Source organism: Megalobrama amblycephala, linkage group LG1 (genome assembly GCF_018812025.1).
Source record: "Megalobrama amblycephala isolate DHTTF-2021 linkage group LG1, ASM1881202v1, whole genome shotgun sequence".
Classification (NCBI taxonomy): Eukaryota; Metazoa; Chordata; class Actinopteri; order Cypriniformes; family Xenocyprididae; genus Megalobrama; species Megalobrama amblycephala.
Genome location: NC_063044.1, coordinates 11,008,783 through 11,023,692, shown reverse-complemented (window position 1 = coordinate 11,023,692; position 14,910 = coordinate 11,008,783).

Sequence of the window (14,910 nt, the reverse complement as noted above, 5' to 3'; positions counted from 1 at the left end):
TACGAAACAGCGGTTTGGGGCGCGGCAGACAGTAGAGCAAAGATGGGAACAGCTGGCTGGTAGACGGAGGAAACAGGGGGAGAGTTTGGGTGCTTTGGCCGCGGATGTGCGGTTCTATGTGTGGCGAAGGTACCCGCAATGCGCCACAGCTGCCCAGGAGGAGCTGGCTCTCCTGCAAGCTTTGCTTCCGGAGAAGCTGCGACAGTATGTTTACTTATCTGCCCCACGAACACTGGCTTAAGCATTGGCAGAGGCTGAGCAAGCAGAGTCTGTATTTATGACGACACGAGTAGCGGCCCCGAACACTACGTCCCTCGAACACTACGTCCACTGCTGCGACGCATGCACAGCCAAGAAGGGACCCACACGGCGACCCCATGCCCCGCTGCAACAGTACCTGGTTGGGGCTCCCATGGAGCGCGTGGGGGTTGACATCCTGGGCCCCTTCCCGGTCTCAGAGGCTGGGAACCGTTACATCCTAATCGCCATGGACTACTTCACTAAGTGGCCAGAGGCATATGCAATACCCAACCAGAGTGTGGCCACCATGGCAGAGAAGCTGGTGGAGGAGATGTTCTGCTGATTCTGAGCCCCAGACGAGATCCACAGGGACCTGGGACATAAAAAGCAGAAGTGTTCCAAGAAGTGTGCCGACTCTTGGGGAAGATGCGCACTCCCCTTCATCCACAAAGCGATGGATTGGTGGAACGACAGACAGAACAGAAGCAATGTCCACAGTAATGACAGAGACTTTGCTTCCGGTAACAGGGTTTGGGTTTACCCCCCAAAAAGGAAAAAGGGCTACTCTCCAAAGCTTTACAGTCACTGGCATGGCCCATGTGAAGTGCTGGCCAAGATTTCTGATGTTGTGTACCGGGTCAAGATGGGAGGGCGACGACGGCGAATGGTAGTGCTCCATCGCGATTGACTTGCTTCGTATCAGCCCATGGTCATGGAGTGTTCGGAAGAGAATCCAGAAGAGGAGACACCACAGACAAGCACAATGCCATACGCAGTGTATTCCCTGGCTAGCCCACCTGCTATGGTGGGGGAAGGATGACCACAGGAGAAAGCCAAGATCCTTACAAGACTACGTCTGTGATGCTGCTCATATATAAGTACTGATGGACTAATGTTGTTGCAACTGGAAGTTACTGTGCGCTACTGAGTTCTTTTATGGACACTGGGACAGTTGTCTTTTTAAGGGGAGGGGAGGGTAGTGTAGCACACAGAATCTTTATAATTCTTTTTGAAATTGCGGTTTTATTTTGCACCTGCAGTTCTAGGGTTATTGCAGGAAGTTTATAAGCCCAGAAGAGAAGCAGTTAGAGATTTAGTTAGTCTGACGCACTTGTGTTGCAGTTGTTATGCGTTCCGATTAAAAGTTCAGAACAAAGCCTCCCTTGTCTGTCGTTCTTCAGATATTACAATATTGTCTGCTATATTTGCTTCTTATTTATTAAATTCAGGCAATTGGTTGATGAAACATTGATTAAAATTAAGATACAATTTTTACAAAACAAAATTCACTTTAAAGAAAGGCTTTCTACAAAACAAAACTTAATGAAGTGGTCAAAATCATGTCTGACCTACTCCATGTCTCCCGAGTCCCGACATATTGCGCATCTTATGATAGCCTATCTTACTCTATGCTGTTCACTTTTCATAATCAAATAGATGAATAGATATACATATATACATATATACATATATATATACATATATATTACAATAGGCAAATTTAAACAAATTTGAAAATAAATAGGCCTACATTTTCTTTAAAGGCTACATGTGACCTACCAGCGTCAGTTGCGTCACTTCACTACCATTCTCAAATCATCTCCCGTGGCCTCATGGAATAGTAAAGTCAAGTGTCCATCGTATGCACACTTCAGAATCTTGCTGGTAGAAGTAGGTCATCCGGGTAACTTTGTGCCTACTCTTTTTTGAATTCACACATACTTTTGTCACATTGTCTTCTTCTCTTGGCTCTCAACGAAGGCGGTCGCATTTTTCTTCCCTCTCCTCCCCTTTACCTTCCCTGCTTTGCTCCTCTCGTCTCGTCTCGTTTATTGTCTATACTTTGAGAGACTCTCTCTGCACTGCTCTCCAAACATCTAAAATCATGGATTTGATCAACTGGTCTCTCAACGCAATTGACACCATCTTCTCGACGAGAAGTTTGGGTTCGGAGGAACCTGACTGCCCTGCCGGAACGTTCGCAGCTGGCTACACGATGGACGCGTGGGAGAGGTGGTGGGTCGTGTGTCTGGCGGCTCTTTCCGTGGAGGACATTGAAGATATCTACCTATTCGGAACCATGATAACAGGTCTTCTGCTGATTGGAGTAGTAAATATACTACACTAAATGACAAAATATTTGATGGATCGTGACCTCTGACCTCTGACGTGACCTATGATCTGACATTTGACCTTATGAATTATGATATTAGCCCTCGGGATATTACCCCTCCCTCCAAGGTTGACCTTTGTCATGGGTTGTGAATGTGTCCATTGATTCCCGGGGATTTTGAAATACCTCTGGTGTTGACCCCCAGGGTCATTAATGATGTGGAACAAATTGATAATTTTTGAACTATGACCGTGCAAATTGTACATCATTAGGGTTGATTTCCGGGGGTTGAGGGTCACATGTGTTGAGCAGATATCTGCATTCTGGCTCATCTCTGCGTATGTGACAAAAATAAGATTTTAATGAAGAAACAGCCAGATCAAAATAACAAAAGAATAAACATGGTACATTTTATAAAATAGAATACATACACACACACACACACACACACACACATACACGCATTTCAAAAAGTGAAAAACATTCATATCTCCAAAAGATTATAACACGCCGAATAATAAAAAACAAAATTATTTTTACTAAATTTACTGAAACTGATTATTATTTATATAAAAACTTCAAAGATGTCAGAATGGGTTAACAATTGCTTTTAGCTTGAAATATAAAACACCCAAAATGTGGACACATAAGTAAAGGTATATTCATTTTAACAACGCCATCGCAAAAGGAATTTTATGTGTAGACATGTCCAGACGTGTTGGAGTTTCCATGGTTTATGTAGGGTTTACATAGACTTTTTTAGTTTTCTGTATAATCTGTCCCCATATACCGTAGTAAACGTTTTCTTCTTTATATTTTCAAAAATATAATTTAGTATAATTTCAAAAGGTGTTTTGCAAATGGGGGGTGCACTTTGGTAGTTAATTAAAAAAATCAAAAAAAAAAAAATTGCTTTTAGTTTATACTGAAATCTCTCTCTCTCTCTCTCTCTCTCTCTCTCTCTCTCTCTCTCTCTCTCTCTCTCTCTCTCTCACACACACACACACACACACGCACGCACAGACACACAGAGCCTTGCGTAAGACTCAAAAGTGAAAAACATTTGTATCTCCAAAAGTTTCTAGCAGACTGAATAATAAAAACACTTACTAAATTTACTGAGACTTAGTTTATAATAAAATAAAATTAAATGAAAATTCAAATAAATTCAAATAAAAATATCTTACAGTTTTCAGTGAGTAGGGTAAAGTGTTCCTTCTTGATGTCCTTAACACTAAATGGTTTTCTCATTGTCTCTCCAAGTGACTTGCAACAATGCATGATAGTGTCAGAGACAGAGGGGGGAGAGCACTGGTCAGTGGGGGGTAGATGAAACAATATTTTGTTCAAGCTAACTTTTATTTTTAAAGCATAAATGTAAAAGTTTAAATTACATCATTTAAAATGAAACAATTGTTCAAATTAAATCTTTTTAGTTTTTAAATTATATTTTTGAAGTCTTAATAAATCAAACATTTGACATTTTATTATCAGTGTATGTGTAAAAATGTATGGGTCTCACAAGCCATCTCTCACATTGTGTAACATTTTCAATAATTCAATATGAAAATCACCCAGCATTTTCAGAGAGAAACAATGTTTTCATTCAGACCCTGTGATGCCTCGGGTTAGTTCTATAAAAGGAACTTGTCTCTATTTTAAAATTATTCTAAATATAAATAATATCAAATATGTTGCTAAAAAAAAATATTTAAACAATTGAAATATAGGCTAAATGAAAATATAAATTAAAAATAAATATATATTTTTTTAAAAACTTACATTTTCAGAGAGCTGAAGAAGTAGTTCACTTTTTAGTAGTTCACAAGAAGTTAATTTTGCAATGACAAAAAAGTAAAAATAAAACAAAAAGCATTAATAAAATAAAATCATTCATTAAACAGCCCCAGATCCTCCCAGGAACAAACTCCAGTGTGAATGAGAGATGGGAGGGTGGAGTCAGACAGATGAGGCTCTGTCACAGTGTGTGTTAAGACAGCTAACTCATTCCAGAGTGAGTGTTTTTGTGCTAAATTTATTTCAAAGCACAATCTTAAAAGTTTAAAAATAGTCTTTTAAAATTAAAATATTGTTTAAATTAAATCTTTAAAGATTTAATAAAAAAAAAAAAAAAAAAAATCAAATATTCTTTTTCTACAGTATCAGGATAACATCTGATGCCAATCAGATGATTTTGCTTAAATTTAACCTAAAGTATACTTTTTATTAAACAACATCTGTTCAAAAACCTGTACATAGTCATCTTAGATCTTGTTTCTCAAAGATTCAAGCAGAAGGGTTAGGGTTAAGTTTTTGAGAAAACAGCATGTTAAAAACACTATGTTAACTAGAAATATTTAATTTGCTTTGATTAAAAAAAAAAAAAAAAAAAAAAAAATCCAAATGTGTTTGACGACTCGCAGATGCAACTAACACGTCCCTGTAAAACCGAGGACTCAGCTTTGCTCTTATTTAGTTTAAGTTGCATCTTTAAGAAAATCACTATGCATTTTCAGAGAGGGACCCTCAACAATCATTAATGATGGCCTCAGGATATAGGCTGATGAGGTCATTTACAGATCAGTCACTTCTCTGTGCTGAGTCTGTCTGTTGCCCCTTGAGCATCCTTTGGGGGGAGATGACACTAGCAGGATACATGCCCCTTTGTCCCCCAACAATTTTGCATGGGTGTTAAACACCCTACTGGTAGTCATTTATTTCAACTGTGTTAATTTCAAAACAGCATTTTTTAATCGAGTGAATCTACACATCTGAGGACTTTCAGAGCCATCAAGATCAGTGGGTCTCATGAGAATATTTAATTGTGCTTAAAAACCAAAGATCAGGCCAAATCCCCTACATGACCGCGTCCACATCAGACTCGGTGCTTGAAAATATCTTTGCTGTTAAATATGTTTAAAAATCCTCACATGTAAACGTACATTTTTTTAAGGTGACGCATGTCTCATAGATCTATATGATTTACTTATTTCTATACCTTCAATTCATAATAAATATAAAGTAAACCAAAAGAATACTGCTAACAAATATGTTTGCGGCAATGTTTTTAACAAATAGATTACTTTATTCCAAACAGTTCCTCACACAATGAAACCATTAAGGATAGCCAAAGGCTCATGACAATGACACATTACTACGTAAGATATGTAAGATAGTTTTACCAAAAATCAAATACTGTATTACATTTAAAAAAAAAAAAAGATAATATTGTTTTAATAAAAAGTTAAAAGCAAGCGTATCTTCATACCATGTGTTCTGACACAATTTTTGCATTAGAACATTGACCGTTGTTATTTCTAGGTTCATGCTACCATTATCAGCCTGTTAAATATGAAGTTAATACATGATGAAACAAGAGAATCATGTTACCAAATTCTTTTGACACAAGAAATATGTTTTTGTTTGTTTGTTTTTAAATACAACTAAACCAGATAACACAATGTTTTTCTTTTTACAGACTATTACACAAAAATGATTTTCCCCAGTGGTTTTTGAACAGGACTTGTTTAAAAGTTTTGGTCATTTTCAACATGCATTATACAATATTTGTACCTTAGTATCAAGGGTCCACACCATGATGGTTTTAATAATGCTTTAGATCAGAATCCAGATTTTGGCACCCAACATGCCATTACATAGTTGTACCAGCGTGTCTCAACTGTTTATAACAATTTTTTTAGATTATAATTTTTTATTCAAACAGATATCGAATATAGCTTACTGACATTGCTTTTTCCCCTACAGAAAAAAGCCAAACATTTTCTATGTAGAAATTAACTCAATGAGAATATTTTATACAGTTATGATATTTTCAGAAATTGAAAGGACGCTGTTACAGAGAAAATAAATTGATAGATCTTGTAGTGCAATTATCCATCTCTTCGATGGGGGTTTGCGTGAAGCGTCGATGCGAAAAGTGAGTCTGGTTGTTTGCACTTGAAATGATTAAAACTGAGACATATCTAACCATTGCGCTGAAAGTTATGATTTCATCCAGTTTGAGATGGGTAAACAAAGTTACACACTGTAGTAAAGTTATAGATACATCTCAAACCTCTCGGGCCACTGTCAGTGTAAGTTTTTGCAATTCATGACATGTGTGATGAACACAGGCCATTCATTTAAGCATCTTTTAGATGTATGACTGAACTTTTGACAAAACCAATTCTGTTTAAAGTGTTTAACAAATCATTTCTTTCAACATCCCAGCATGACGTTAAAGAATGCGTGTACATATTATAGTACAGAGTTGTGTTAGAGTCTATGCCACGCTGTTGTAATGCAAGCTCATTTGAGAACTATAGCATTGCATACCCTTGTAAAGAAGAAATTCAAACAATCATTATACAGGTATTATATAATTTACCATGTGTGTACGACATGCAGTATAAGATACAATTAGCTGTAATGTAAACATAATACAGAAAAGCTCTCTTCTGATCTATTGCAAAAGATTGTAAATGCCATTTTCCCCACTCTCAGTCTATCACCCTGCTTCCAATTTTTGTTAATTTATCATTTATTAATTTTGTTAAAATACAGTTTTAGATGAAGACTGCTCTCTGAGTTTGGTCAAAAATGAACTTTCACTGTTTCACTCAAACCACCCTTGTTCACATTACTTAAAAAACTCATGTAACTACATGAACATAATTTAACTGCGTTGTTTCTACTAAAATTGAGTATTGTCAGCTTTACTTAGTAAGTGTTTGTTCAGTCAACTTAACATTGCTGTGTGAAACGCACACATTATTGTTGACATAATTAACTGTGCAGTGGATTCGTAGAGTAAATTTAGGGATTAAAGTGTTATTTTATGTGTTTTTCAGTAAAGGGAAAGATGTTGTTAATTTATGTTAGTGTTTAATGTTCAGTTATGTTGGACATTTAGAGTAGTTTCTGTAATGTTTTTGAATTTTGTGGTTACCATCATGCAGAAGAGTGTCGTCTGTGTTTAGGCTGTGAGCGCTCATATACACATGCTTATAGGATGAAATTCCTGCTCTCAATTCAGTTGAGTTTGTTCAATGAGTTATTTTTTGAGTGCATTTCGGGGTGAGGGGCTGCATTCTGATATGTTGTATCCTTTTTATTGAAATGATTATTCAAAAAAAAAAATGTGTTCACCTTACGTAATCAACATAACATTATTAAGTAAACTGCACATATAAATATTATGTAACAGTGACATTCAAATTATTTGTATTTACTCAAAGAAATGTTGTCAGCTTTATTTGAATTTCTTTTGTTCGTTCAACTAAATCGTTTTTTGTACAAATTACTCAATATTGTTGCGTGGAACCACTTGACACTTATTTTTTAAGTAAATCCAACAATTCATTTTTTTGAGTTTACAGCTAGTATTTATGAAAATGAATGAAAACATGAGAGATGTAGTACTGACTTTCTTTTTGATGTTCTGATCTCATCTTTCTGGTCTGTCTGTGGTCAAAGGACACATCATTTTAAACTTTAAACAAGTCTTGCTGTTTTTCTGGTACATTCTGTTACATGCTATTACACTTAGTTACAGCATGTTACAGCTGTGAAAAAATATTGCCTCTGTACTCTAAACAAGACTTCAATAAAAAGTAACTTGATTAGTTATTTTAAGTGAAAGGTTAGTTGATTCAGGCCATTTTACGATCAAAATTGTTTAACATCTCTTAAATTTTAATATATGCTCCTGCTTAAATATTACTTGTTTTCATTTACAAAGAGGTCAGACAAAATATCTTATATATATATATATATATATATATATATATATATATATATATATATATATATATTCATAAATAACTATGATAGTGTTACAGGTCCTAGGTACAGGTAGGAGAGAGAGCAAGAGATGATTAGGACTCAAGACGTCCTCTGTCATTAATAAAAAGTTTCAGCGTCATTAAGACAAGCTCTGTAACTGTATTTGTAGATACATTGAAATAACTGAAACCATACAAATATCCGCTATGAATAACTAAAACAAAGCCTAACAACATACACACATGACTCTAACTCTTTCACAAACCAGACTGACCCCAGGTATGGATATCTCAAATACTCGCAATAGTTAGATATCTTGACTTTATCCGCATGTTTAGGGGCGCTACCGTTCTTGTCCTCATAAATTTTATGCTTCTTTCCCATTTTATTCACTTTTTTTTTTTTTTTGAAACACAGTGTTTTAACATGTACATTCTTTTTGTCTGTAATTGTAATTTTAAACGTATTTGTTTTCCATTACTGTTTTACCCATTACCGTTTCACCCATTCCATCTTGTCCGAAAATCAGTGTTTTCTACACATTTAGGTGTAATGCGATGTTGAAATTGCACTCTCGCTGTTCTCTGCATCTCTTTTTTCGTACCATTTAATTGATTTAATAAAAAGGTGGTGTAACCACACTCTTACTCATTTTATGTAGCCTACTGTATTATATTTTACGGCGGAGCAAAGATCTTTGAAACATTGTAGCCTGTAAAACATTTAAATGACTTCAAACGCCATATATAGACGTTTTAAAGTCTACAGGTCCTACCTACTGAATAAGCTTTAGGAAACCAGTCTGCAAATCTAGAATGGCTACTCCACAAGTTCCTGAAACTTCTGTTGAAAGTTATATTAAAACTGAAAAAAATCTTCCTTACGCTCAGCAGAAAAAACACAGGATTCGTTTGACCAAGTTTCTTTGTGAAGATGAAACTTTTGTGAAACAGGAATATCTGTTGGAACAAGACGATTCATGACCAAAACCTCATTAAGTTGATGAAACCCTGTGAGGGATATGAAATGGACTTTTGGTCTAAAAGCAGCGACGTTTCTGACGATGAGTGGGACAGAAACTGGCCGGTTCCAGAGGACGACCCCTTCGAATGCTGCATGTCTACAAACAGTCTATATTTTGAGTGGAGCGATGTTCCTGCGTTACATACCGTCTTTTTAACAATAGACAAGTTGTTTAATTCGAGCTGAATTCATTTCAAGCGCTGCTAAATTTTTAATAAGCCATGGTGATTATATGTATTAGAATGGTAACGTGATATAGCAAAACCTGAATTGTACAATGATATTGTAATGTATCATGTACTTGCTTCTGTTTTGTGTAATTGTTTTTGTTTAATATACTGATTGGATCCAATTTCCCTCGCCTCTAAGAATGTTACAAACATTATGGTTTATTCCAATTCTAGAATTTGTTTAAAGTATATTTTTGAAAAACATTAAAATAAGACCTTATTGATGCATAGTGTAATATACAATATGTGCATTACGTTTAAAGTTTTACTTGAGATCATTTAATACGATGGTGTTAATAAAAGTTTTTAATAGTAATACTAAAGTAATACTAAATTAAAGTATTTTAATATCTTAATCTTAACTTAACTCTTTAGTAAAAGTGAAACGTCTGGACAAAAAGAAATTCCATCCTATCTACATGTTATGGATCTTATTGTGAACCATTCATAAGTGCTTGTTTTTTGTTTTGTTTGTTTTTGACCTCGTGACTTTTTAATCAAAATATCTGGATTGAGTGAAATGAGTGATTTAACTTCTCTCTGATGAAATATGCAGGACTTTTACATATTGCTATTTCTGTTGCACATTGTGTCGTTAATTATATAGGGGGGATGGGCATGGGCATCCCCAATCGGCTGTCCAGATAAAAACCATGCTGTGCTTCACTTATCGCAAGCATCCTGGGTTTCCTAACCGGTCTGTGTGAGGGAGCTGGTGCTGCAGCCTATAGACAGCTGTACCAAAGCAGACTGCTGTGCTACTGCAACATCTCTTTGATCAAGGAACATTGTCTGGTTGTTACATGGACCGCCAAAAATCAACTTTCCTGATTGTCTGAGCCTGAGACTTCTTTGACTCACACTTTGGGGGATCAGACCCAAAAACCCAAACTTCAAACCATTAATAAACTGTGTAAACTGTTGGACAATCGTGTTTTAAGGACTCGCCCACGGGATATTGAAGAAAGTTTATATCAAAGACAAAGTTTATACCGTGCACCAAGTTGACTTCTGAAAATCCATCTTCATTGCAGAGGATTTCTGAAATGTCTACGCAAAATCTGAAGGAGAATGACCCGCCTTTGAGCTCTGATGAGGGTGTGCACCGATACCCCGCGTGCCAGTGCGCCACGGGCAATGAGTGCCCTCTAAAAGGGATCTTGGACTGTATGTTTAAAGATTATTTCAGAGGACCGATGGTTGACCTGATGCACAGGATCATCGAAGACACGTGCAATCAGGCTGATGATGATGATGATGATGATTGTATGGAGGAAACCAAACGTGTAACAAATCTCAAAAAAGAGATGGATGTCGTAAGAGACCTGTCAAGTTCATGGAATTCTGATGTGACGAGCATGTGTGTTTACACCAAAGAACCAATCTGTGTAATAATAAGAAAAGTTCTGGATGTGATGTCTGGATGTACCGAAGAGTTAGGAGTTACTGACATCATATGTATGTGTACAATTGTAACAGATGTCTGTGTCTCACTGCGTTCAAACAATGCTGATGATACCACCATTGGCAAAATTGTCGAAATGCTGGTCAATCATGTCCTAGACCGAAACATGATAGCATGCAGAGATTTTCTTTTATGGTTAGATCACATGTAATTTCATGATGACTGTTTTACTTATGTGTGCATTTCTTCAATGTACATTCAACAACTTTGAAATAAAAGTTTGAATCATATGTTGTTATTTATGACCATGTCTGGGCTCATTAAAAAATGGTAATACAAAGTCTCTAACCCCTGGAGGGTAAAACGTCTATATATGGCGTTTGAAGTCATTTAAATGTTTTACAGGCTACAATGTTTCAAAGATCTTTGCTCCGCCGTAAAATATAATACAGTAGGCTACATAAAATGAGTAAGAGTGTGGTTACACCACCTTTTTATTAAATCAATTAAATGGTACGAAAAAAGAGATGCAGAGAACAGCGAGAGTGCAATTTCAACATCGCATTACACCTAAATGTGTAGAAAACACTGATTTTCGGACAAGATGGAATGGGTGAAACGGTAATGGGTAAAACGGTAATGGAAAACAAATACGTTTAAAATTACAATTACAGACAAAAAGAATGTACATGTTAAAACACTGTGTTTCAAAAAAAAAAAAAGTGAATAAAATGGGAAAGAAGCATAAAATTTATGAGGACAAGAACGGTAGCGCCCCTAAACATGCGGATAAAGTCAAGATCTAACTATTGCGAGTATTTGAGATATCCATACCTGGGGTCAGTCTGGTTTGTGAAAGAGTTAGAGTCATGTGTGTATGTTGTTAGGCTTTGTTTTAGTTATTCATAGCGGATATTTGTATGGTTACAGTTATTTCAATGTATCTACAAATACAGTTACAGAGCTTGTCTTAATGACGCTGAAACTTTTTATTAATGACAGAGGACGTCTTGAGTCCTAATCATCTCTTGCTCTCTCTCCTACCTGTACCTAGGACCTGTAACACTATCATAGTTATTTATGAATATATATATATATATATATATATATATATATATATATATATATATATATAAGATATTTTGTCTGACCTCTTTGTAAATGAAAACAAGTAATATTTAAGCAGGAGCATATATTAAAATTTAAGAGATGTTAAACAATTTTGATCGTAAAATGGCCTGAATCAACTAACCTTTCACTTAAAATAACTAATCAAGTTACTTTTTATTGAAGTCTTGTTTAGAGTACAGAGGCAATATTTTTTCACAGCTGTAACATGCTGTAACTAAGTGTAATAGCATGTAACAGAATGTACCAGAAAAACAGCAAGACTTGTTTAAAGTTTAAAATGATGTGTCCTTTGACCACAGACAGACCAGAAAGATGAGATCAGAACATCAAAAAGAAAGTCAGTACTACATCTCTCATGTTTTCATTCATTTTCATAAATACTAGCTGTAAACTCAAAAAAATGAATTGTTGGATTTACTTAAAAAATAAGTGTCAAGTGGTTCCACGCAACAATATTGAGTAATTTGTACAAAAAACGATTTAGTTGAACGAACAAAAGAAATTCAAATAAAGCTGACAACATTTCTTTGAGTAAATACAAATAATTTGAATGTCACTGTTACATAATATTTATATGTGCAGTTTACTTAATAATGTTATGTTGATTACGTAAGGTGAACAAATTTTTTTTTTTGAATAATCATTTCAATAAAAAGGATACAACATATCAGAATGCAGCCCCTCACCCCGAAATGCACTCAAAAAATAACTCATTGAACAAACTCAACTGAATTGAGAGCAGGAATTTCATCCTATAAGCATGTGTATATGAGCGCTCACAGCCTAAACACAGACGACACTCTTCTGCATGATGGTAACCACAAAATTCAAAAACATTACAGAAACTACTCTAAATGTCCAACATAACTGAACATTAAACACTAACATAAATTAACAACATCTTTCCCTTTACTGAAAAACACATAAAATAACACTTTAATCCCTAAATTTACTCTACGAATCCACTGCACAGTTAATTATGTCAACAATAATGTGTGCGTTTCACACAGCAATGTTAAGTTGACTGAACAAACACTTACTAAGTAAAGCTGACAATACTCAATTTTAGTAGAAACAACGCAGTTAAATTATGTTCATGTAGTTACATGAGTTTTTTAAGTAATGTGAACAAGGGTGGTTTGAGTGAAACAGTGAAAGTTCATTTTTGACCAAACTCAGAGAGCAGTCTTCATCTAAAACTGTATTTTAACAAAATTAATAAATGATAAATTAACAAAAATTGGAAGCAGGGTGATAGACTGAGAGTGGGGAAAATGGCATTTACAATCTTTTGCAATAGATCAGAAGAGAGCTTTTCTGTATTATGTTTACATTACAGCTAATTGTATCTTATACTGCATGTCGTACACACATGGTAAATTATATAATACCTGTATAATGATTGTTTGAATTTCTTCTTTACAAGGGTATGCAATGCTATAGTTCTCAAATGAGCTTGCATTACAACAGCGTGGCATAGACTCTAACACAACTCTGTACTATAATATGTACACGCATTCTTTAACGTCATGCTGGGATGTTGAAAGAAATGATTTGTTAAACACTTTAAACAGAATTGGTTTTGTCAAAAGTTCAGTCATACATCTAAAAGATGCTTAAATGAATGGCCTGTGTTCATCACACATGTCATGAATTGCAAAAACTTACACTGACAGTGGCCCGAGAGGTTTGAGATGTATCTATAACTTTACTACAGTGTGTAACTTTGTTTACCCATCTCAAACTGGATGAAATCATAACTTTCAGCGCAATGGTTAGATATGTCTCAGTTTTAATCATTTCAAGTGCAAACAACCAGACTCACTTTTCGCATCGACGCTTCACGCAAACCCCCATCGAAGAGATGGATAATTGCACTACAAGATCTATCAATTTATTTTCTCTGTAACAGCGTCCTTTCAATTTCTGAAAATATCATAACTGTATAAAATATTCTCATTGAGTTAATTTCTACATAGAAAATGTTTGGCTTTTTTCTGTAGGGGAAAAAGCAATGTCAGTAAGCTATATTCGATATCTGTTTGAATAAAAAATTATAATCTAAAAAAATTGTTATAAACAGTTGAGACACGCTGGTACAACTATGTAATGGCATGTTGGGTGCCAAAATCTGGATTCTGATCTAAAGCATTATTAAAACCATCATGGTGTGGACCCTTGATACTAAGGTACAAATATTGTATAATGCATGTTGAAAATGACCAAAACTTTTAAACAAGTCCTGTTCAAAAACCACTGGGGAAAATCATTTTTGTGTAATAGTCTGTAAAAGAAAAACATTGTGTTATCTGGTTTAGTTGTATTTAAAAACAAACAAACAAAAACATATTTCTTGTGTCAAAAGAATTTGGTAACATGATTCTCTTGTTTCATCATGTATTAACTTCATATTTAACAGGCTGATAATGGTAGCATGAACCTAGAAATAACAACGGTCAATGTTCTAATGCAAAAATTGTGTCAGAACACATGGTATGAAGATACGCTTGCTTTTAACTTTTTATTAAAACAATATTATCTTTTTTTTTTTTTTAAATGTAATACAGTATTTGATTTTTGGTAAAACTATCTTACATATCTTACGTAGTAATGTGTCATTGTCATGAGCCTTTGGCTATCCTTAATGGTTTCATTGTGTGAGGAACTGTTTGGAATAAAGTAATCTATTTGTTAAAAACATTGCCGCAAACATATTTGTTAGCAGTATTCTTTTGGTTTACTTTATATTTATTATGAATTGAAGGTATAGAAATAAGTAAATCATATAGATCTATGAGACATGCGTCACCTTAAAAAAATGTACGTTTACATGTGAGGATTTTTAAACATATTTAACAGCAAAGATATTTTCAAGCACCGAGTCTGATGTGGACGCGGTCATGTAGGGGATTTGGCCTGATCTTTGGTTTTTAAGCACAATTAAATATTCTCATGAGACCCACTGATCTTGATGGCTCTGAAAG